The sequence below is a fragment of the Lonchura striata genome, chromosome 4, assembly GCF_050655825.1.
Source record: "Lonchura striata isolate lonStrDom1 chromosome 4, ASM5065582v1, whole genome shotgun sequence".
Classification (NCBI taxonomy): Eukaryota; Metazoa; Chordata; class Aves; order Passeriformes; family Estrildidae; genus Lonchura; species Lonchura striata.
The window spans coordinates 44,735,932-44,761,448 of NC_140706.1; the positions used below are offsets into that span (position 1 = coordinate 44,735,932).

General features: G+C 40.2%; 1 long non-coding RNA gene across 2 annotated transcripts in view; it reads right to left on the reverse strand.

The window, feature by feature from the left end:
* Positions 1–476: 476 nt before the first annotated feature.
* Positions 477–25,517, reverse strand: part of LOC146767609 (uncharacterized) — a 36,226-nt gene continuing 11,185 nt past the window's right edge. The window contains exons 2-3 of one of the 2 annotated variants that reach the window (XR_014955149.1): positions 23,254–23,527; positions 477–21,290 (exon numbers count right to left, since the gene is read on the reverse strand). This is a non-coding gene — a long non-coding RNA (uncharacterized LOC146767609). Of the gene's footprint in view, positions 23,528–25,517 lie in introns of both variants that reach the window. The other variant, XR_014955148.1, reaches the window with a different exon arrangement.

Consider the following 25,517-nt stretch of genomic DNA (forward strand, 5'->3'; position numbering starts at 1 on the left):
ATTTTTATGCATCTTCTTTCAGAGAAAGCGTTATGGAGTCACATCATCCCGCAAGTAAATTGCCATCCCAAGCAGCACAGCAGTCTAGCCCAGCAGAGGAGCTGACCAGGGGGTTATCAGGCTGGCAGAGACCACATTTGCTTCACCTGTCAGTTTTGTGCACAGTGGTGCCTCTTAGTTTCCTGCTGGGAATAAGAGAGTCAAAGGGTAGAACGATAATTGAAGGAGGAACAATGGCATTTCTAATGAGAATACAAATCCCATTATGCCCTAACTGGGCTAACCAGGCTGGGTCACCGTTTATCCAAATACACAGACCCCAAGCAACCGCCAGGTTGGATCAAACCCAAACCCAGCTGGTTTCCAGCGGTGGGCAGAATCAAAAATACCAGTGGAAGGGTTAAGACCTGTGCTGTAAACAGATAACAACAATAATCACATACTCCCATGATCACGTACAGTAAGTTCTGCTGAGCTGTAATTGAACAATTTATTTCCTAGAGCACAACACTGAGTAATGGTTTCAAAGTATTTCCTGATGTTGACGGTAGATTTGGATAGTCTTGGTATGCAGAAAACACATGAAGAAGACTTAACATGATGTACATTCAATACAATTCCACTGACTGGGCAGGTTGCTGTGCAAGAGTAGCATGCCTGGAGTAAATAAAGTGGGAGGGCAAAGAGAGGGCACCATACACCAAGTATTGTATGTTCACAGGAGCTGCTCCTAAAGAGCACAATCTCAAGCAGGAAATGCTCAGTATTGCTGCTTTGCTAGTGACAATGAATAGATATTGTTGGAAGAGACTATACTGCAGATTTCCCATGTATGTACAGGGATACAGGTATGCCTTGCACTACAGATGTTGGATACTGTCTTACAGCTTAAGTGGACGTGTGCCTTAGTGTTTATTCACAAGCTCTTTCATACCACAGTGAAAAGGAAATGCTTTAGCTGCTCAAAATACTATGCTAGTGATTTGAAAGCCAAGAAAATGCTGCTTGGTGAGATGATGCTTTTTCTGCTTTGAAAAGGGGCTCATTTCTTGGAAGAGCAGGGATAAAGTCAGCTCTTCAAGCTTTGAATAGATTATATCCACACACCAGAGGCACAAGGTGGGAAGGGTAGGAAACAAAAATTATTTTTTCTCACCAAACAATGCCGAGGGCTAAAATAAAAATGTAGACCTGTTCTAAGGAAAATATTCACCCAAGAAGTTTGGAAGCATGTCATATGATTAAGAAAAAACCAAATTCCTCTGTAAAAAAGAGTTTTATCACTGTAATGTCTTTCAGACAAGTATAACTTAGTGAATTAGCCTTGATGTGAGGTTGGGATAAAAAGTATTTACCTTAAGTGCCATAAACTTGCATGTGGAGAAGAGATAGTCATGCAATTGGAGATTTCCAGCAGTTTTCTAAATGCAGTATTCGGAAGAACAACATCAGGAAATTCACAGCTCTGATAATTCCCCCATTCAGAAAATGCTCACTTGACTCATACATCCTATCTTACATTGTCTGAAAAAACCCAACATTTTCATCTTGATAGTATTAAAAATGTGGCATCTCTTGAAATGGCAGAAGCACATACAGATTGATCTAATACTGTTTTTGTAACTGAAAAGACAAAATAATATTATATGTGTGCATTTACATAAGGCCATGAAATGTTAAAAAAACAAGATTATTAAAAACTTGAAGAAATGACAGCCAAGGAGAGAGAAGGAAAACTGTTCTGCATGATATTGAGTTCAGGACATACATTTTAGCAGTGTCGTGCTACATGATTCAAGTGCTAAACTAGTAAATGTTAATATAATATTAGGAAATTATAATGATGAATATAGCTGGATACCATCTGGTATTAGCTCAGTTCCCAGGGCATTTAAAATTCTGATTGCACAGTTCTTTGTAGGATTACTGGGTTGGAAAGCTGTAGTGAGGAATGTTGTAATTTGTTTGGTGCAAGGATTACTGAAAAATCAGCCAGTGCTGATTTTTGATGGTAAATACCTTTTTTTTTTTTTAACCCTTCCTTTAAAGAAATAGCATATTTCAGGGAAAGAGTGGGGTTGTTTGTTTGTTTGTTTTGTTTTTTTTTTTTCATTTTTTGTAATCTAAATTGGTCCCAGGAAGCCAGGATGTGTTTACTGTGCTGTACCATCCTCAGACCTTGCATTGCAATGGGTTTTTGTCCCTCAGGGACAGAGCTCACCAGATCCATGGGGGAGAATCAGTATGTGAGAAACACAAACTGCACCTCTCAAACTACTGTTTCTAACTGGACAACTTTTAGTTTTAGAGACAATTTTTCTAATAATAAATTTATTTTATTTTATTTCTAAGAATAAATTTGTATTATTTTATCTTATTTCAAAGAAACTCCTGGAAAACATTGGATGTCTTAGGCCAGTGAGAGAAGAAATAAAATCATACATAGTAGTTTGGTGAATATGAGTAGGCAAAACTTAAGTCAGCTAAATCTTTTAGGTTACAGAAAAATAACAGATGCAGAAGATACTGGGGTTGCAAGAAAAGTATTAGGTTTGCTGTCCACAAAGTCAACAGAAATACATCCAGTGCCTCAGTGCCCCATATATATTATGTCTTATTAAGATAAAATAAAATTTTAAAGCACATCTGCTAGCAATGTAACATTTCAGACAACAAAAGACATATCTGGTAGCTTGAGTGCAATTCTTCATCCTTGAGTTTGTTTTAGAGAATTCCATCTGCAGATGTTGAAATTCTCTGTGAGAACTATTTCTTGTGGTTACAAAACATATGTTTCTCTCCCATCCAATAACTTTCTGTGGTTTTTTTTTGGGGGGGGGATTATCTGATTGTTTATATTTGCCTTATTTTACATGGTTTTTCATTTCCATGCTGGCTCTCTCAAACCATAATCTTTACATCTTTCCTGCTTATTACAGCCATGCACGAATTTACTATGTTATTTTATTATTTTATTTATTTATTCATCATTTTATTTACATATTACTGAGTGAATCAGCTGTGAAATAGAAATTTTGTCCATCCTCAGACCTTTGAGATTCTTTGAGAACTTGTGATTTCACTGTTAATGTCAGGGGTTTTTTACCTTGGTTTCTCAGAAATTGATGCTATGATGAGAACATGTTGTCTATGATGCAGAACAGCTCTCTCTTCTGATAGTGTAAATGGCCACTGGAGTCCCAGCTGCCTTAATTAAGCCAATACATGTGGTTCAGAGGGCTGGCAAATGCTCCCACGATCCTCTTCTCAGCAGTTACCTTCAGACAAAATGAAGGTGCACCTCAGCTTCACATTGTTCTGTTAAAACACAAACCTGGGATTTTTAGAAGCCAGTAGGGAATTGGAGGGTCTTTCTTCTTAGGCACCTCTCTAAATGCATCAGTGGGAGGAGGGCATGAAATTTGGAAGGAGAGACTGAAAAAAATTTGTGAATTTTTTTAAATTAAGTCTTTGCTCTCCATTTATTGCTCCTTGTACACAGAGATTTTCTGCTCTTACCCTTAAAGAACCTTTCATTAGTTCTCTTTGTGTATGCTTTTCAAGAATACACAGCAGAGGAAGAGCAGCCAAGGTGTGGGCATCACAGATGGAGCAAATGTCAAGATATGTTCCTCTGGAAAACATTTATTTGAGTAAAAGGCTCAGGTGATCAGACTGATTGACTTTCTCCAAGCCATTCTTTTAAGATCTCTCTGTTCTATGCCTCTTGCAGGATACAGTCTAACTGTCCCACTGGTTTTCCCTTGCTGTTTATCTCTTTCACCAGTCTGTGGTCAGTCCAGTGCAGGCACTCAGTTGTTTCCTGCCCACCCAGAGCCAGACACCTGCATGTGTGCTGCATCTGTCTGCATGTGTGCTTCTGAATGTGTTATGTGCCAGCAGGTCAGATGCTGAAACACCATAGTTCAAGAAAACTCCTCTCTGGGGTCTCTGCTGGGCCCTCACCACCACCATGACAATCAGACTGACACAGGGTGCAGACAGGTTTTCCTGTACTGACTCCACCTGCAAGGCTCTGCCTGCTCTATCCCCCAGGACAAAAGCACATTGGTCAACTTATCTGTGACAGACACTCAACAGAAAGACTTTCTGGCAGTCTCTTTCACATGCTCTTGCCTGCTATGGCACACATTGCCACGTTTTGTCCTAAACATTCTTCTTCTGTGCTGCGTAGCTTTAGAGACAAGGGGTAGCTCAGCTATTTGATAAATTTCAGCATTTGTTTTAAACCCATTTCACTTAATGCCTAGGGTATTTTTTTCCTGAGACACTGGTTTTCAAGGGCATTTAGGCACTTGTCTGTATTGCTGGTGGTTTTTCTATAACTTTTAGTGGAGCTAAAGTGACTGGGATTTGCTCTCCCTTCCTTCTGTCTCCACTGATCCCTTCTCAATCCTAATACTGTTGCTTTCCTACGGAGAAGTGATAAATGGCCCAGAGTGGAGTTTGATGAGGTCAGATGTTACTGTCGGCTGTAAATCCTTCCTGCTTGTCGGTTCAGCAGCAGTCTCTGGCCTTGGACTTTTATGGGTCTCCCAGTGGAGGAGGGACAGGAGTGGTGCCACTGTCAGCACACCAGAGTGATTTGCAGGAGGGTTGTATTGGAAAGCTTCATGCACTTAGAGAAACTCTCCCAAGCCGCATGAACAGAAAGAAATCTTCTAATCAGCAATTTGTTCCTTATGCAGCACAGGCCTGCCTGCTCCTTGTGGGGCAAAAAGCCAAGCAGTGCCTCAGGATTAAATGATCTCTCACCACAGACAGCTGAGATACAGATGTAGGTGTACAGAGATGCTTTCTGGGATAACTACTGTAGCCATTTATGAATCAGTAATGTGTTTACTTTGGTTGACAGCCAACTACAAGCAAGGTGTGAATATACTTTTTTTTTCTTTTGGTACTAAATGGGATAGCCCAATATATGCTGCAAGCAACAAAGTTTTTGGAGACTATTAGCTTATAACTCTATATCTATATCTAGCTTGTGGCTACATAAAGCTCTGTTCTCTGTGTTTTCTTCGTTGTAAGTGCTAAAAGAAAAAGGCTTGGCACTGTGGGGATGGCAAAGGATGGCTACATGAATTTACTCCCAAGTTCTTGTGCCACTGCTGCATGTAACATAAGAGATAGGAAGAAATTAATGGGCACTTTAAAATGCATCTTTACCTGTGTCCTGAAAAGGCTCAGAGTCAGCCTGAAATTCTGCATGAATTAGAAGATGCGAGTATATGTGGCAAGGGAAAATGCTTCCCTGAAGATCAACAAAATTAGTGTTGCCATTAGCTTGGTATAATCAGTGCCACTCATTCTCCCCAGATATTACTATGATCAAATTTGTCACAAACTTTTAAATGCAGTTAGGCAACACTTGAACAGAAAATGAAGCATATCCATTAGTGGGTAGTGCAGAAATTTATTCTCTGTGCATGTATTTGTTTATAATTAAGAAAAAGAGAAGAAAATATGCCTTTAATTATTTTTTAGTGATAAAAATCAAAACATATCAGATAAAGAATACTTGCTCAGAAACAGCTTTATTCTGAAACTAGCCAATTAAAGAGACCAAATATACAGCACGACAATAGAGGAGCTGCTCAAAATGCAGCATTGCTCTCCATTCCTCATGCATTTTAAAGCTTTGATATTGGTAACACCTTTTGGGTAAGATTAAAACTCTTCTGACTGCTTTCTCTTTTGGTTGTTTTTTTGGGTTTTGGGGGTTTTTTATGGTTTGGGGTTTTTTTTTTGGGGGGGTTGTTTTTTTTTTTGGTGGTGGTGGTGTTTTTGGTGATATCCTTAATATTCAAGGAGGGGAATCATTAGAAGATTGACATCAAAAATGATGTTTGTTTATTGAATTGTTGCAAGGTGTTGATGTTTTTTACCTTCTCTGTCTTGTCTCTTTAAACCTGCAGGATCATACAAAGGAACACGAATAGCAGAATTTGCCTCCAGAACTTTTCATTATTAATGATGCTCTATGACTAAATTGGAAATCTGCTACTGTACCCCAAGGGGGTGATTAATTTAGCAGACTAGGAGTTTTGATTAAAAGGGAATGAAATGTCTGACACATAGTCTATTTATCAGTTATTATGATATTAAAACACTCTAATCATTGTGGTGCCTAAATTAAGGCTTCACAGCCTAAATGTCACTTCATAGTGTTCTTTTAGATCTGTCTGTGTGATATGAGTTTATTATCAGTGGGTGCATGAGAATATAAGTGTATGTAGTGATCTTTGATAAGAACTAAGCAGTCTGGTAAGATCTCTTCTATTTGCTCCTTTCTCATTTAAAGAGGACATGAGAGAAGATTTTATAGATGTGATTTGTACAAGCAATGGATGCAGGACAAGATGAAGTTATCCCTGATGTCCCTAAGGATTATGACACAAACTTTGTAAAACTGGACTAAGCCTAAAGGACACAGAAAAACCTCTAAGGATTTGTAAGGATTTAAGTCTAAACCAGTTCCTTCCAGAAGCCACATGTGCTCTGAGATATCACATTCTCTGAGAGGTGAAATCCATGTCCTTAAATTAAAAGTCCGGGCAGAAATCGGCAGTGATCTACCAAGAATGGTAATCAACAGTCAGTGCTAAGTGTGTCACTGAAGTCATTTGCAGACAAGGAGGAGGTGGGAGCAGTAGATCCTTTATTTCTATGTAAGTGCCCAAGTAATAGCTTCAAGCCACAGTATTGACACACCAGCCTTGCAAGCTCAGACAGGGAGGAGGGAGGGCCAAGGAGCACAGTGTAAGGAAAGACAGTCAAGTACTGGTGGAGGAGTGGTGCTTTGTGTTCATGAAGGCTTGGAACCAAATCACATCCCTAAACTGGCCATGTCAGCAACTCAGGTATAAGTTTTAGGCCTCAATAGGAAAAATGGTACATTAGGACTAAATTATCCATTAATTTGAGAAAACAAACAAAAAAAAAAACACAAAGAAACTGAAATGGCTGAACAGCAGGTAAAACATACTAAAAGCAGGAAAGCATTTTTCATGTAGCAGGGTCTTGACCATGGAGGAAAGTAGATAGGCTCATAAACCCAGGCATTTTATAGAGGAAAATGCAATAAGAAAGGCCAAAACAGTTGAGGAAACTTACAGAAATTGCAAAAAAAAAAAAAAAAAAAAAAAAAAAAAAAAATCCCTAAAGTCCTGTGTCAAACATATGAAGCAGGAAGCTTGCTGGAGTCTGTAAGCTCAGTAAAAAAATAAACTAGCAGAAAGAGTGTTCAGAAAAACTTCTTTCAGATGTCAGGGATTACTGGTAACTATACCATCCCCTAGCTTCAGTTCTGGTACCAGAGGGTAAGCGCCAGTGTAGCACTTTTTTTTTTAAACTGTTTCCTGAGAGAATCCCATAATAAATACATTGATAGAAGCTCAAATAATAACATAATAATAAAAGAATGAATGAGGGCAATAAATATCATTGTGGCAAAAAGCCCAACAGGGTCTTGAGATTAAAAGTCATGATTTACTGATCAGTTGGGTAGCACTGGGGGAGTGAATGTGTGGGCAGGGCAGCACTCCTACCCCTTTCCTCAGGTTAGCCTGGGCACAGATCCAGGAGTTGAGCTTGCTTTGATCTCCAAACTGTCTTGCAGTGCATTGATGTATCTCCCAAACTGAAGACAGGCACAGAAGTGAGTACCTTCCAAAAAAAAAAAAAAAAAAAACCAAGACCCAGAACTGTAAATAATCATCATTTGGAGCTGCCTGGAGATTAGGATGTGTTTTTAAGAGAACCAGGATGTGAAATAGAAGTGGAGTAACTACAGGGGATAAAACCAGACGCTAAGAGACATGTTATCAGAGAAAACAGCATTTTTCAAACAATGCTTTTAAAGACACGAGATATCAAGGGGAACATGCCCTGTGAATTAGTGGCAGATATAGTAAAAGGAATTCTCATCAGTCTGCTTTTAGGATTCATTCTTCCCTTAACTGAAAACGAAAGGACATCTGTGGGAGTAAGAGATCTTAAGCACAGGGTTTGTTTGTAAAGAAAACAAGCAGAAAACTGTCAGAACATAAACACTTCCTGAAAAAAGGGATGGAATCCAAACCCCAGAAAGCGCCCAGCACAAGTGGGAAGGGCAGCGCTTGCCTCCCCTCCGCCGGCGCAGGCTGGCTTGCTGCCCGCTGCTGGAGCTGCTGCAGGTGAGATGTGGGAGAGGCAGCCTGGATGCTCTGCTCCCTCCCTCCTCGTCCCCCGGGCCTCGGCAGCTGTTTGCCGCTGCACCAGAATAACGAGGACATTGCTCTGGATGTGACACTGCCTCAGCTGGGTCTTTAGGAAAGCTCTCTAGAGCTATTCTCCTGAGTCCTGCAATAATCTACAGCCTGAGTAGACAGTGCCGTTTGGCTCAGCATTTTCCTCTCTTTTATTTGCCTGTTGAGGGAAAATACTGCCACTACTTCTGTGGTTTAAAATGATGGAAAGCAGTAACAAGGGGCCAACATTCTCTGTCAGGATAAGAGTGAGGAAAATTATGCAGACAGCAAGTAGCTTTACATCACCTACTCCTATTTAGTTATGCCAAACCCAAATGACATCACTGGACTATGCCCTGCAAAGGATTCCTGGTGTGAATATTGCCAGGTCAGCAGCCAGATCATTGGACAGTGACTCCTATGCTGTCCCACTCCTGTTGGGACAGTTTAATACTCTGTGACTGCTGCTGTTATCCCTGCCCCTCTGCTGGGGTTTGTGTAGAGAGATTTTGTTGGTGATGTCTCAGCTACTGGTCTTGCAGCCTTAATGGTAACTTAAACCACCAGGGATGGTGATGTTGAGCCTCTGACCACAGGAGACCAGGCCTTTTTCCCTGTGCATAGCACAGAAATTTTAAGTGAGCATCTTTGGTCTGTAGCATCCTGGGAATCTGATCAGAGGATTGAGATGGTCCCATTTTTTGATAAAATTAATGCCATTTATCTTGTACAATGAGTTTCCATTCTTTTCAGAGGGATTTTGCACAGAAACCTGAGACAGTGTGTGAGTGAGGCAGAAAAGTGCTCAACCTGATGGAAGCCTGGGGTTAGCCAACACATGGAAATAGAAGGAGTTTCTACATTTCTGTGAGAACACTGAATTTTATGTGATCTTTTTCAATATCTTCAATTCATTGTTCTGGGTGTTGATTTAGTGACCTGGAGCTTTCCAAGGTGGAAATTGTTAGAGAGAAAAAACCTATCCATGAGTTAGTGATAGAAATATTGCTAGCCTTTTATCTGCTTTCCTGCTTTGATTTCTCTAGAGCTTACCTGAGCTGTCTGTCATCCAAAGAACATTTTTATACCTGTGCCAATAAGCAGTGGAGTGCTCATGAAGGGCACAGCACAGTGGCAGTCTGTGAGGGATACAGTGAAAGGCTTTCATTTAACACCACCGTACATGGCAAACCCAATTTTCAGCTGTATGTATCAGCATGGCAAGTCTTCTTGTTCCCAGTCAGCATGCTACAGGGTAATTCAGAATATAGCTTATTGCAGGTTTTGGTTTCTCTTCCAAGATTCATTCCTTTTCATCCCTTTCTGTGCCAAGTATAATAAACAGAACAGGAGCTGAAGGCAATTTGGCTGGGGAAACAACATTCAATAATTTAAAAAAGAAAAACCTAACAACAAAAACCAACCTTGCAGAAAACAAAACAGAACAAAAAGGCTGGTCAGTAAAAGAGGTAGAAAGACACCTTTGCTGACAGAGGAAGGGGGAAAGAAGAAAAAGGAAAAGACACATCTACGCTGTTCCTCCTGCCCTTCTCAACCAGCCTGAATGGAGACTGAATAACAAAGTACAGAGATCTCACCTTTTCTATCCAGACAGGCCAAGCTTTTCTAGTGCTCCCTTATTACTGTCAACCTGTTGAAATCAGAATGGCTGAAAGCAGAGGATTCCTGGATAGCCCTTTTCCCAAGAAGCGAGGACACCAGCTAGGTGGGAGGTTAGAGTACAAGGTGAATGCTCTGGTCTCAAGTGTCTTTATGAAAATTAATATTGGCATTTGGCACTTAATACCTTAAGCAGCCTAGAGAGAACTCTAGAGAGCTGGAACATGTTGGGGGGAAAATGGGAAAAAAGAGCAAGACAATTAAAGAAAGGCACACTGGTTCTGCTTTCTTTGTATGCTTAAATCTTTTGAGTACATAGAACGAGCTCTTAAAATGGTGCAGTTCTATCATCTCCTTCCCTAGTGTTGAGTGTAAAGAATCTCAAATCTGCCGTACTCCTTTTGACATGGGGAGGATCATCACTGGGATTGAATCCAAATGCTAGCTATTACACATGAGCCTAAATGTTAACTATTGCAGATAAGCATTGCTATAACAAATTATCCTGCATCTTCTTATAGTGCTACTCTCATCTGTGCTTTTCTGGGCATTATGAAGTAAGAGAATTACATAGATAAACTGTGGAGCTGATGAACTTTAGCGAGTCCTGTGTTTCCATGTTATATCTGGACTACTGTGGTTTGGTACTACTCCCCAGAAAGGTTTAAATAGTGTTTGGTGCCTGGCTAGGGACCTAGCTTTACTTCCTAATACCTGTTGGCTGTTTCCTGTGGGAATCTGGACAGTGCAGTGGAATCACTCAGAGTGCTGAAGGCTCCTGTTAGGCCAGTTGGTTGTGATAATCTGCTGCCTGTGACCTCATTAAAGCAGCCTGATTGGGGCTGCTAATCACATAAATAAAGAATTAAATCATAGCATTAACCTTCTACAGGGAAACCTGCCCTGGCAACACTGACAGAATTAGATCTATTAATTATTTAGAGGGTCATTTGATAGAAATGTATATAGATGGTAGATTATGAGCACTTGAAGCAATAAGTTAACCACAAATTTTTGCTCTGATAAGAATCTTTTCATATTTTCTTCTTAATGCCCCAAACTAAAAGCTATCTTGCATATTTTTTTACTAGGACTGTATAATCACATACCATTTATTGTATGTGTATCAACTAAAAATACTATGCCCCAACATCAAGGATTTTTGTGCTCCTTTTGGCTCTTGGGGCTCCTTTTTTATTAAAAATTCTTCCTGTGCAAACAGTTTCCATAGCTAAATTCAGGGCAAATTTCACATTTGCTATAATGCTTGGAGCTTCTTTGTGGCCAGGGTGTTCAGAGGACCTGAGGACAGTTCAGAGAACATTTCCTGTCCACTCCTGAACTAAAAGTCAATGTGCAGGAGATCTGTCTCACCAGTGCTGTGGACTAACAGGAAGCTTTCTGCAGGGGTCCTCTACTGTCACCCATGGAGGTGTTAAATTCCATTAAGTGTCTAGCAGATTTTTGCTTCTTTTTCTGAATTTCTTGGGGGGAAAAATGCTATTGAATCAGATGGGGTGATGAGTTCATTGTTTTACTGATTCTACTGGGCTTGCAGGAATGACAATGGTACTAGATAGGCTTGTTTACTGACCAGAATTTGAATGAATATTTGCAGATAACACACAAAAGATTTGGGCATGAGAAGTGGAGGAGGGTGGGGAGACTGGAGGGAAATCTGTCATTATTTATGGAAATATCCAGTATTCATGGAGCCATCTGCTGTGAATGATTCAAGTCTGAGAAGTGTCATAAAATGAGAAAGCATAATGTAGAAAGAAATAAAAAAACTCGACCTGAAAAAAACCTTTAAATTTATATCACTCAGAAACCTGAACCAGGGAATATATAACCTCAGCCCCTCTCATTCTAAAGATGCTTTGTAAATTTTCCTGCCAGATTGAGAGATAAAGATAGATTATATTTCTCAGGTTCCTTTCCTCACCCTTTCTTGGAACAATTAATTCCATTTGTTCATTTCCAGCCCTTTAATTATTGATCACATCCTTTCCTTTTTTTCTTTCTCACTGTTCCGGGCTACAAGGCAAGGGATGATGTTAAAAAAAAAAAAAAAAAAAAAAAAAGGTGTTTAGGAGACTGCTTAAGCCTTGAAGCATTGAGAAGATCTTTATCAAAGCCACAGTTTTCTCTCTGATAGTGAAGCCTCAATTCCATTGTCAGAATTTTATCAATACTAAGAAATTTTATTAAGGGCAGAACCTTCATAGCACTTCTCTGGAGAAAGTCTCAGGCAGAGGATGGTCTGCTTCCCTGTACTGTGCTCTCTCAGTTCAGATCATTAGTTTATTGATTTGCTCATGATGTTTTGTAAAAAGTGAATATAAACAAATAGTGGAGAAACTGAGGCAAAAAAATTAGGAAATTATTTGTACCACTGCACTGAAGGCTTCTGAGAAAATCAGCAATGGACTGTATCTTTCTCAGTCATTTATATTAGAGACCTGGTCCAAGTCCTTGCCTTGGAAACACTTGGGAATCCCTTTGAAACATTTTTTATCTTCCTGCTTCCATGTATTTTGTTTATAGTTAGAGTAGCACATCATGTTACCAACAGATGCTGTTGTGTGGCTGGGTGTGATTGTCTTGCCATATCTCTTTTCATCTTTTCGTATCTCTTGCCATATCTCTTTTCATATCTCTCTTCACCTTATTCTCTGTCTACTCATCACCCTTTCCTGAAAAAAAAGGCTGATGTACCAGAACAATTGCATGTTAGAACAGAAATTTATCTTCAGCCTTATTTCCTCCATGTCACAGTCCAGGACTATGAATTTAAAAACCTCCTTACTATTGTATTGGCTTACTTCTTTACCTTTAATTTACTCAGTCATTTATATTGTGTTGTCTTGACATCCTGCAATGCTCCTGTTTGCTATGCAGGATTGCCTTTCTTCTTCCACTATTCCAACTTCATGCTTTAAAAATCACATCTCCATCCCAGCAAGGCACATAAGGATGTGGTGAAGCATCACAGATTTTAACTGATGTGATTAAATGCATTCTGAGTGCTTGCTCAATGCCTCTTTATTCCTATTTGTACAAACACCTTTCTTCATGAGGAAGCTAACAGAGCAGTAGAACAGATGCACATCCACTGCTTCCTTCTCAACATAGGGATTCCTGTTCTCTCTGTATGGGATTTTTGTGATTTACAGGGGCTAAGGCCCTAACAATGCAATACTAGATAATAATAATAATACTAAAAAAAGATGAAAAGTCACTTTAAGAGATCATCTAGTGTCTTCTTGTTATTCAGGGTGGAAGTAACTCTAACTTTTTCTTGTCCATTTGTCTAGCCTTGAAAAATGAGCCATAGTAGAAGCACGGAGATTATTTTCTGATGTTCAAAACACGTCTAACCTAAATCTCCCTCAGCCATGACTACATGATCTCCTCACTGTGCACAGAGAGAAAGACTCTGAATTTCATTTCTGCCTTTTGCAACCCTGCAGGTTCTGCCATTTCTGCAGACCTTTTACTGTTTTTGAGGAGCTTGTGTTGCATTATAGCCCAACTGTAATGCTCTTACAGGCAGGTTCCACATCTTTGAAGAAAGCTGCCTTAGCTTCTGGTTCAGAAGACAGTGGGTGTTGGAGTTTGTCCCCAGTATCCTCTAGCTCTAGAAACAACACTTTCCTTTTTTGTATATTTGCCAGCCTTCAGTTATGGTTTTTTGACCTATAGCAGAGAAAAAGTGAAAAAAGTGCACCTGGATATGAATTACAATGCTGTGGGGTAGTCACTGTAAGTTTTTGGACAGGTAATTTGTTCCTTTCTTTAATTATACAGGGCTTGTTCCAGCCACGCTCATGCTGAGTAGCACCTCATTCATTCAGCAGCCCCTCAGTAATCAATATGTCTGCAGGGGAAGAAATATTGTGTACCAGGTAAGGGAACTATTGCTTCCCATTGCAGGCCACTCTTTTCTCTCAGCTCTATCAAAAGTTATGTTTAGGCCAGTAATGAAAAAGTGATTGCACGATGACATCTGTGAAGTACACAATCATACTGTCTGCAGTGCACTGGAGAACGGTCCTTTGTTTGCAACACCAAACCCATTGCAAAAAGCAGTATTTGCAGCTAATCACCACAGTGATTTCAATTTGCATTTAGCCATTGTGCTAACAGAGGCAGCTGGAAAGAGGAAAAAAAATCAGCACAAATAAACACAGCCATAAGTACTGACAGTTTTTAGCACCAGAAACTGCTGGAAGTAATGCTGATGCCTCCAACCCAAGAAATCTTTTTAATGTGAAATGATATATATAAGGCCAAAAGAGGAACACATTTTATCTTGTTTGCTTAGACTCCAGAATATATCTCTGAGTCTCTGGATGTAATGATTGCTTAGGCAAGTCAAACACTGTATATCACCTGCTGAGCATCTGATTCATTGACTGGGTGGATTGAAGCCAATTTAACCAGCTGGAATCTGTAATATTGACTTCAGTGGTGTGATACTGATCTATATCACACACAGGATTTGGCCCAGAGACAAAGGGAGGTAGTGTTTCCTTTGGGTGACATCTTTCTGCAAGCCAAGGCAGACAGCATCTGTCTTGCACAACCTGGTTGTCCTAGAAGTGCAGTGTATTGCTCATGGAGTACCACAGAGTTTTATCATTCTGTGGATCTTTCTTAGACAGAGGATGGCAATCAGGGACAACAGCCAATTTCTTCTGGTTCTCTCCTTCTACTTCATAGCTGATGCCATCTTCCAGCAGTTCCGAGACCAATTCTCCAATTGTACTGACTCCCTTTGTGCACATTTCTGCAGGCATGTTTGCTGCTGTATAGCATTATTTTTGGGGAAGGGAGGGGGCTTAACCTGGCTCTAGATTTCCCTTTTTCCCTTTCACTTTGCTGAGGAGACAGACTGAGCATAAGAGCTCTCCTGCTGGGCAGAGAAGCCCAGCATAACCAAGTACAACATGTAGGCATAAATAGCTGCAGAGGACAGGCAAGGCAAGACCTCACTTTGTGAGTGCTGTGACAGCCCTGGTGCTCAGTCTGTGGGCATGAGAGTTATGATACTACAGTGCTGTTGCTCATCTTTATTTTCTAGTTAAGTGACTTCATTTCACTAAATCTCTTCAGCTTTCCATATCTCCATAACTAAGAAACCAGAGGGACAAAAGGCTAAGCAGAATTTATTATTGCTCTTTATTATTATCATATCCTTTGTCTTCTTTTTAAGATTCATGAACCTTCCATTCAATTAATTCATCAGAAGCCTGGAAAAGCTAATTGTGTGTTCATATATTTCCATAGGCACGGGCTCATTCCTGTGCCAGATGTCAATAATACCTGATCCGTGCAAATGGAGCTGGGTTTGTGGCAGCCTGCTGCCCAACCCAATTACTGTTGTAATTCCAGTCCTCCTAAGTAGGAATGGAGTTTGGGTTTGGCATAATTGTAAGGCCAGGGGTGGGCATGGTGAGAGACAGGGATCTCAACTCTGTGTCTCTGTGTCTGTGTCTGAAATTTGAGATGCCAGTATTCCATTCCCAAGGCCTCATATATAGGAAGGCAATACAAGAGGCTGGTTTTTTGCACAAAGAGGGCTCAGAAAAATCTACAGTGTACTTCCCAGCTCTAGCAACTCTTTGAAGAGGCAGAAGGAGCTTAATAACGTAACTGAGGATCACACTGTGTCCCTCTCTGGTTTTCTTTGATTATCCTAACACAATTAGGTTGTCCCTGGGTCAGACAGTGCCAGACTGGCTACTGCACAATTTCACATGCTGGGCTTCCCAGGGCAGCATCAGGACTTTGGTGGCTTGTGGAAGTGATGCTTGTGGATAAGTACATAGGGCCAGGACTGAGGGAAGAGTAGGCTCCTCCGCACGGTTGGGGTGTAGGGAGGCAGAGATCTCTGAAGCTTGCTCTTGGGGAGAGAGGTTTATTCAAAGATTCAGGAATGCCCGAGCCTCGTGCTCTCAGGCGTAGCACGTGGCTGGGCTTAGGAGGACGGGGGAGGGGAGAGAGAAACGGAGGGTTTAGGAGAGGGGAAGCCCCAGGCAGGGAGGGAGTCCTAGAGAGGAGGAGGGAGGAAGTCCAAGAGGGGAGGAGGGAGGAAATCCAAGAGGCTGCATGGCCGCTCAGAGTCCCCTTATCAGGGGCTCCCAGGTGGGCTGGGACAAGGCATGGGCCAATGGGGTTACAGACTCTGTTTTAGGGGCAGGTACAGAGGTGCGGGATGAACCACAATCTTTTGCGGGGTGGGATGGAACAGTCCATTTCACTCCAGGATTCATCCAAGGGTAGAAGTGACATTCGGCTAGCTAAAATAACAATCATATCTGTCTATCCTCTGCAACACAGGACCATGTGCATTGTCACCTCATTGCCTTCTCCAGGCAGGAAAAAATGCTTTTCTCAGGCCTGGATGAAATTTTATGTTTTCCAAAGCAGGTTGCAGCCAAGCACGGCTTGCTTTTATTTTTGTTGTTTCTAGCATTATTAGCACACAGCTTGCTTTCAAAGATAACGATGTGGAAAAACAATAGCATCTTGCCAAACTCCTTCAGTGTACCATTTGCAGGTTGTGCTATTTTATCAGTGTCTTAATATGTACATTGCAATGGTGTGAAAACTCAGTTTTGTGAGCTACAAAGGGAATGAAAATACTGAAGTAAGTCCCTCCCTGACCTGCCAAACAGACCTACATTTTTCTGGCACTTTTCTATCTTTGTGTTGTATTGTAGGGATCTTGTTCATATAAAAAACTACCGCTGCACTCTATTATCAAAGACATATTTGTTAAAACATGCATATAAAAGGATTTGTAATTGAAGAACAGCTTTGATATATTTAATAGGATGTAAAACTGCCATCCCTTTTTAATAGATGTTTTATGTGCATTAGAAGTAATACAATAATGCTCTTCACTGAGCTCTACCCATTAGCAGACTGTTTTTCCCCTTTCTTTTAGTTAATCTTAAAACTTTAATGTAATCTAAACACATTGACATCTATTTTCTTCTCTCCTCTCTGTACTTGGAAGTGCTTTGAACTGAACTTTGTTTCAAATAAGGGCTAGCAACAAACATGGCATCAATATACAGGGACCTGGTGCTGCCCGACAGATGGTCCATAAACCAGCACATCCCCTTGCCTTAGGAATGTTAACAGTAATGGGAGTGTGGCGGCATGTGTGAGCAAGCACGCCTGAGAGCAACCTTGTGAAGAATGAACAGCTATAATGGCATTCTTTTCTATATTCCCATGTCTCAAATGTAATCAAATACCAGAGCAGCAGAAATAGAAAATGACAATCAAAACAAAAATAGCAATAGCTTTAATAGCAGTTTCTGTGTTTCAGTCTCAGAGTGTTTTACAAGGAAGCATTGTTAAATTCAGGAAATAAGGATGTAAGCTGGTAAAAAGAAAGTGTGCTAAATCTGACTGGTGTTTTGGGGTACTTGTGGTTTGGTGTCTCATCTTACAAAGAGCTGTTCTCTATTCCTTTAAGAACTCAGGATCAGGGAATAGCTTTCAAGATGTGATCTAAGTAATCTAAGTTATTTATTCTGGAAAATTACAGATGTGTTACTGAACCATGTTAGAGGAAACCAGGAAAGAGGCCATTTCTCCTAATTTCTGGTCTAGTGCCTCACCAGCACCCAGCAGTACATATTAATCCTGATGGTTGTAACAATATTCACAGAATGCCTGAGATAGTGCTGCTTCATGAACAGATTGAGACCATCAAAAGGAAAGTATCTCTCTCTTGTTTCAGAGGCACTACTATATTGACCAAATTCAAACTGACTGTGCAACTGCACCTCCTGCTTCTCCTAAGAATATCTTTTGGTTCATTTATTCATGTGTCCTTTCAACATGAAGATGTTGTGCTAGCAGGAGCTGGACAACTGTGATCCACAGGTGTAGTCCTTTGCAGAATAAATTTGTATGTGTTCACCCAGTTTTTGTGGCAAGAGCTGAGCACTGACCTGGCACCCAGGTGAGGTGACATATTTGAAGAGATATTTTAGTTACTCTAAGGATGCTGCTGTCATCCAGAACTGTTTGTAGGAGGGAGTTGTAAATCTGTGTCTCTTTGTTTCCTGATGAATTTTTGGAAGAATTGTGGGAACTCAAAATGTCTCTCAGACATTTTTAGAGGTTCCAGGCCTTGGTCAGAAGCATTCTAGACCTGGCAGACAGCTGAAAAACAGCTGTGATTTTGAGTTTGAGCCATGGAATGAATTACCGACTTTGGAGGTGGAACAAGCAGTCACAAAAGGTTAGATAGTATAGTATAAGTAATTACAAAATAGAGGGGAAATTTTTTTAGTATTGTACAGGGGGGTTTTAACACATGTACAGGGGGGTTTTCACTTTGTACATGGGGGTCAGAAGTTCTAAGATGGAGGAAAGTGGGCTGGTCCTGTTCTTCCTCCTTCTTTTTCCTTACCTCCATGTTCTTGGTGATGTCGGCACTCGCAGATTGGTTTAGAGTAGAAAAACACTTGGCAACGTAGGTAGTAGGTATTGGGGAATAATTGTAAACATGTTATATGTAATATATCTTATAAAAGATAGCAGCAGCCCTGGGCGGAGGGAGAGACGAAGAAGACAGCAGATAGAGAGGATGTCAGTGTGTGTGTGTGCCTCTACCCAGGCCGCTGACCAAATAGCACAAAGAATGACAGTCCTTTAGGCTGACAAAGTAAGTGGGATGGCAGAAGTGGCCTGCCATCTCTCAAGTGAGTCAGCCTGAGCATTCTTTATAAGAATAGCCAGATTCCCTGCTTGGGGCTGTAGTTGCCCAGTGTTGCAGCTTCTGCTGCCTCTGTTACTTTCTTCAGCAGTGTTTTTTAACCTGGATCTTCTGGCCTGCACTGGAGCCCACAAATAGCCAGGTCAGCAAGTGGATGCATCCATTAAAACAATGCAGGTATCTGAAAGACCTGTTGTGTATGTAAATATTTAAATGTTAGAATACATTCTGCTAGTATAATTTATGAATGACAGACAGAAAACTCCATTTTATATACAGAAAATGACATATTCTTTTCATAAAGAGAGACAGTGCAAGTCATTCAATTTGCATTTGGATATTGCTATTGTTCAGTAAGTATCATGGGTTTGGGTGCATACTGCAAGAATCATACAAGGAAGTATAAATGTTTTCTGAAACTGGTTCTCTTTTTACAGATGGAAATCCAGCTTCCATCTCAGCCAATATATGAATTCTAAAAAAATAGGTGTATTCATTACGTGTCTGGCTTATGAAAAACACAGTCTTTTTTTTTCCCAATGAAGCTGGTCTGCAATTTGGGGTGATTTAAGGTAGGTTTAAATAGGAATTAAATTTTTAAAAAAGTCAAGGCAGAATTCAGACATATTTTCACTGTTTTCTATGTCAGCAGACTACTTCAGTGAGTACAGTTTAAATACCAAGTCAATTAATTGTCATAAATCCCTCAAGATAAGTTGAGTTTTTTGTTGTGAAGTGCTGATCAGCTACATCAATCAAATGGATGAAATATTTGGGAAATAAACCCCCAAAACAAATCCAAAAATCAGAATGGGATTTAGAACTAGCTGATGGAAGAAAATAAGTACTACAGTCAATGCATCATAAAAATTCTAGTCTGGGTTGTTGGTTGTTTTTCTAATTAAAAAAAAAGCCATACTGGCAGAAGTGGTGCAGTGAAGTCTTGGATAAAGCCCTGCAGTGCAAGTCCTGTGTGAGGCATGAATTCATCTCAGACCTACCCAGACTCTACTATAGAAAATTAAAAGTTATTTACCCATTTCAGTCAGCTTCTGGATTATGCCTTTTCTGATCAAATTACCTCTTACTTTTTTCTTGCAGGATAAAGTCATCAACCTGGAGCACATCACCAAACAGAAAATTAATGACAGTTGTCTGCTGGGTGTAGAATGCTTGTCACTGGGACTAAATCCAGTAGGCCCCATGGATCTCCAGGCCACTGGACACAGGTAAATGATACAGTTCTGCTTTTTGTTCATATTTGGTTCTGTACTCAGGTAGCTAAGTTTTCAAAGCAGCCATCCTCATGAAGGTAAACCTGTCTTCAAGGGTATCAACTGTAAGTCACTACAGGTGACCTCAGCATTTTTATGTTTAAATGTCAGTATATTTGAAGTGGTTCAGTCCTTTTTAAGAGTTAGGATAAATACTCCACAGTATTTTAATTCTAGCTCAAATGTTTAGCTTTTCTCTCTTCTAATTACACAGGAAGTGTAAGGAAACTATTGGGCCAGAATTAAGTATAAATACGCATTCTAATAATCATCTGCCTTCTCTATGTGTAGAGGTCATGAAGAACTGAAAATAGCACTGTGTTATTTTAAATACACTTTAGCAGTTTACTTCAGGAAAAAAAGAACAAGTGGGATTTACTTAAGACAGAGAACTCAGAAAAAAAATAGTTGAAACAAAGCATTCCCAAAAGTGTATATGAACTGCAATGGATCTACAGCAGACTACCTTGATTTTAAAAAGGAACAAATCCTCTATTTTAAGCAACTGCCTATGGCCTACTCCACTACATTACATGCAAAGAGAATACACTGATAGAGCAAGTCATGCTTTATGTGTGCTTCAAATAACAACCAAATGCTACCTGATGGCCAAATAAATAGGGGTGGATTCCTTAAGAGATCTTTCAGTCTGGAAAAAAAAGAGTGTCAATTTACCTTGAAAAGGCATGCATAGAAGCAGAAAAGGCACATGTAGCCTTGTCTGACACACATTCCTTCCAGCTATTCTAAATATTCCCAAAATACAACAGAAAACGTGCTGTATAATTCTGATAATTATTGTTCATAGGAACAATGAAAGCTGCATTTGAAGGTACTAAATTTTCAAGAGGGAAGGGGAAGCTATGGGTTCAATGTCAGTTCTCTGCTGAAGAACGGTGTGTAGCTCTGTGAAGAACCCACAAGTGTTAGCTACACCCACAGAGCAGAGGTATGGCATTTCCAAAATTAGTGCTCCCCTTCATGCAGAATTAGTCTTCTGGGAATTAATTTCTTCCCTCACTCCCTGAAATGTGCAACAAATATATTAACCTTGAAACACCTTTCTGTCTCTCCTAAGCTTCACTGGAAATAAACCCGAGTCCTAGTCCTCGTATGTGAGGCTGAGAAGGTAGTGTTAATGTAGTCTGCTTCCAGAAAGAAATTCCACTGAGCCTCACTGGTGCACAGCCCTGGACACACAGAAACAGAGTGGTCAGTCTCCTCTGAGAAATAACACCAGGTTCAAACTGTCCCTCTTGTGTAAGGTATTAATTACATTTTCTTCTTTTTAATGGTGAAAGTTTATTACTTATTTTCTGTCTTCACAAACCTGTGCTGGTGGAACAGGCACCCTCATGCAGTGTCAGCCATATTAAGATTTCTAGATGTCTCAGTTCCAGTCTGTAGAAAAAAAAAAAAAAATCAAAGCAAAAATATGCAAGAGACTATGAATATAGATATGAGATTAATTGCATGGGGACAAAAAATCCACAGGGCTTCTTCATCCCCACAGATGTCACAGCCTAACAGTGCTCTAACAGACTGGGCCTACCCAGTGCCTCCTCATGCTGCTCTTAAAGGTATTGTCTCAGATTTGGGTCCTCACTTAGGCTGTACAGCTTGCTGGTTAGTACAAGTACATTGGTGCTGGAACTAACTCCTTGAGTTGGTGGTCCCTGAAAGTTACTGTTTTAGGTGTTTTCAGGGTGATGTTGGCAAGGTGACAGAAATTCAGCTTCTCACTCAGGTAGGGAAAAAAAGGTGGCTCTCCTTTGATGCAGCATGTCCTACGAATAAAATAAACCACCTGTTCCTTTTGCAGATCTGTCCATTGGTGCAGAAATCTGCCCCCTCTGTGAGCTATCAAAGAGGCAAGACAGCAGATTGGGTCAGATTTTGGGAAAAATTCAGTTGTTGTTCACATGCACCATGGAAATGGAGGTCTTTAGAAAAGCAGGACATTTATCTGGGTCATTAAACAGAAGCTGTGGGTCACTTACAGGAAATGGGGTGCTGTGGGTAGTGTCTGGAGAGTAATAATGATTGCCAGGTAATGGCATCCAGTCAATTACAGTCTTATGCTGGCATTGTCTAAAATGGAAAACCCAACAGTCTAAAAGACCATAACACTGATTCTGTAGAACATTAAACTATTACTTTATGCTGATGATATCCTACTGTTAATTAAGGACTCGCATGCTTCCCCTCCTGCTTATAATGAATATTGCTCTCTGAGTACAAAGTTATCATTGCACAAAATTAATGGCTCTGAGACTACAGTGATGCAGCTTTCTAGAGTTTGCCCTTCAGCCCTGCTCACCTCATGGAATCATAAGTGGGCACCCAAAAATATAGTACAAGTACTTAGGGGTTGATATTACCAAAGCTTCAGACAATGTAATTAAAAACCATTTGAATCCAATTTTCAAGCAGGCAGGAGAAGATTTGGAGGGATAGCCAGAGCTAAATAAAAGCAAACGTGTGTTATTTGGTTGGCCATCCCATCAGGTTGTTAGAGATAAGAATATTGTGTAAACCAGCACCCTCAGAATTACTGTCATGAAAGTGCTCATGGCAGTATTTCCCACTGGCACCAACAGTTACGTGTGTTGAGTTTACTTTGAGCATAAATGTACATAAATGCCTATAAAAAATTCTAGCAATGAATAATAATTCTATTTCTCACCCACATCTAAAAAAAAATTAAAGACTTACAGTTAGGAGTACTTCACTTACTACTGAAACTCAGCTGTTTCTTTAAAGCATACAGAGGTGGATCACACAAGTGCCACATTCAGCACACAGAATGTGACAAAGCCTAAACTGTACTGCCAAGTTCACATTTACCTGAATCCCAGGCTTCTGATGAAATGAACTGGCAAATTTTCCTTAAAAGACACTGTAGAACTTACCTACAACAACTCCAGTATATTTCAGACAACAGAAATTTCAGGATGTGAGGATGATTTAAATGTGTCACATGAAACGGTCAAAAAGTATTTATAGCTCTTGGGATGGGAAATGTTACTATTCCCCTTAAATGTCATATAATTGGCCCAAATTTATGCACCGAAATCATGCAGATTTTTATGGTTTTTTCATTTCTAAAAGGCATAATTTTGAATGAAAATTGCTGTATGTCTTGGTTTGACAAGACAGGAGTCTGTGAAGGAGGGCAAAAAGCCTCCTGTGCAATGGAGAAGGTAAACCCCCTCCCTCCGAATTACTAGGATTTTTAAATTAAAAGGCTCTCAGGCAAAGATATGGGAATGGGAGTAACAATTCTTTACTAGGAGAAAACTAGATAACAATTTAAAAGGCAAATGCAATCAGTACAAACAAAACTAGTGATAAAGTCCACAACCTGAGGATTCGGGGTGTTGGTAGCAGTCCGGTTGAAATGACAGCTGCTCCTCTTGCAGTGGTTGATGAATTGCAGCTGCAGTGGTGATCTTTAGAAGGGTATAGTTTTCTCTGAAGATCTGGTGGCAGCTGGGCCGGTCTTCCTCTGCGCCGGGGCCGCCTCCAAGCTCCGCCACCGCCACCTCACCGCGCTCCGGCCGCTTCTCTGGGAATCCCACCGAAGGAGCTGCTTCTCTGGGAATCCCGCAAAGAGAGAGCTGCTTCTCTGGGAAATCCTGCAAAGAGAGAGAGCTGCTCTGTCCCCCAAAAGGTACCCCTTTTATCCAATAAAAGAGTGCTTGGCTTCCCCCTCTGGGTGGAGCACCTCACAATGGGATGGTGTTACGTTATCAGCCCTGCATTGAAGCAGTCAATGGCCCATTAACAAACCATTACCTCTTCGGAGCAAACCATTGTTCTTGGAAAAGATAACAAACCTGCCCAACCTCCAACAGATGGCAAATAGAATACAAGCTTATCTTACAACCCAGGACACTGTACTTCAGTTAGGATTGTCTTTTTTTTCTCTTTTTTCTGTTCTTCATACTGTAAACTAATACTGATGTTAAGCAGAGGTTGCATTTCAGTGGTGGCTGGAATATATCTATCTTTCTGAAAAGCTGATTAAATCCTTAGTGATTAAAATAAATATATAATTTTTTTTTTTTTTTGGACTGGCTTGAAAAAGTAAGTAATGACAGACAAACTGATTTGAACACTATCCATGATTTTTTGGCCATTCAACATGTTCTGTGGAATTAATTTTACCTCTGGAGAAAGGCAGACATGATCCATTCCAACAAGTGCACTCAGATTTTTCCAGTGTATTGTGGGATTAGCCAGGTGGGGCCAGATAGCAGAAAGATCTTGCTGGGGAAATGTTTGAAGCAGTTGTGCATGATAGCTGCCTACCAAAACAGAAAGCTCAAATGTGCTAGAGAAAGCAGTGATACATATTTGTGATAAGATGGGGGCTGTAAATAAAAGGTGTCAGTGAAGGAACAGTCTGGACAGCAACAGATACATAGAGAAGCTGCTGCTGCTGCTATGAGAACATGAGCTATGAAGATTCATGGCTATGAAAAGTGCATTATCCTAACAGCTCTATAGCAAACACATGCAGGATAGCGCTGTAAATACTTAAAGCTGGCAAAAAATGTTCAGCAGGTGGAAGTTCCTCTTAAAAATTGCAGCCTGAGAGGTGTGCTTTTCTGCTTCCCAGATACCCACGTTCTCTGAATTCTTAGCAAATTTCTGCATGGGAAATTTTTAGCTTTCTGCACAGGCATTTGAGCTTCACAGAGTGAGTGCGCAGAGTTCAAGTCACAAGAATTTCTAAATTGACAGACACACAATAATCAAAGTTCTCTAAGATGTTAACATTATTTAAAGACTATGGAACAATTTAAACAGCCTCAAGGACATTAATAGTTTCTTCCTGATCCATGTTTCGCTGTAATAAACAAAAGGTCTTCTCATAGATCACTGATTAAAGTAAAGGACAAAAGAAGTGGGAATGAATAGAGACAGCGTAGTGCTAGATTTCCTTCAGAGTTATTTGGGGTGAATTGGTTCAGCTTATTGGTAAGAGGCTGTGCACAAGAACTCTGCTTGTGTTCCTAAACTATTCAAGGTTTTTAAACAAAAAATAACTCTAAGTACTTGCAGAAAAATGTATCAGAAGCTGGCAGATAAAAATCACAGATGAGGGTTAGGTTCAATAAATGCAAACTAAGGCAGGAAGAAAAAAAGTGGTAGCCATGCATGCTCAGTAGTATGCTCCAAATCACTTAGAAAAGAAACACATCAGTTTTGGTCTAAAAAGTTATTAAATTAGAGGAAGGCAAAAAGAACAGAACAGGAGACAACATTGTTGCATAACAATGATGTTGCATAACTCTAATATGTGTCTGCACTCTAAATACCAGCTGCAGTTCTGGTCCTGGTCTCAGCAAGAATCAAAGAATAATGGGAAAGAGTCTGGAGATGGATTATAAGACTAATCAAAGAAATTGGACAGCTTCCTGTCCAGGAGTGATGATAGACTAGGCTTTGGTACTGTAATAAAGAGATGACTGAGGGGTCATGAGGAAAAAAGGGACTGAGGTTTATGAGGAAAAAAGGTCTCAACTGGCAGAGTAAAAGAATAAAATTGTTACTGTTTGGTTTTTCTCAGAATACAAGAACCAGAGGCTACTACGTTTCTTGTCAGCATTCAGATTAGAA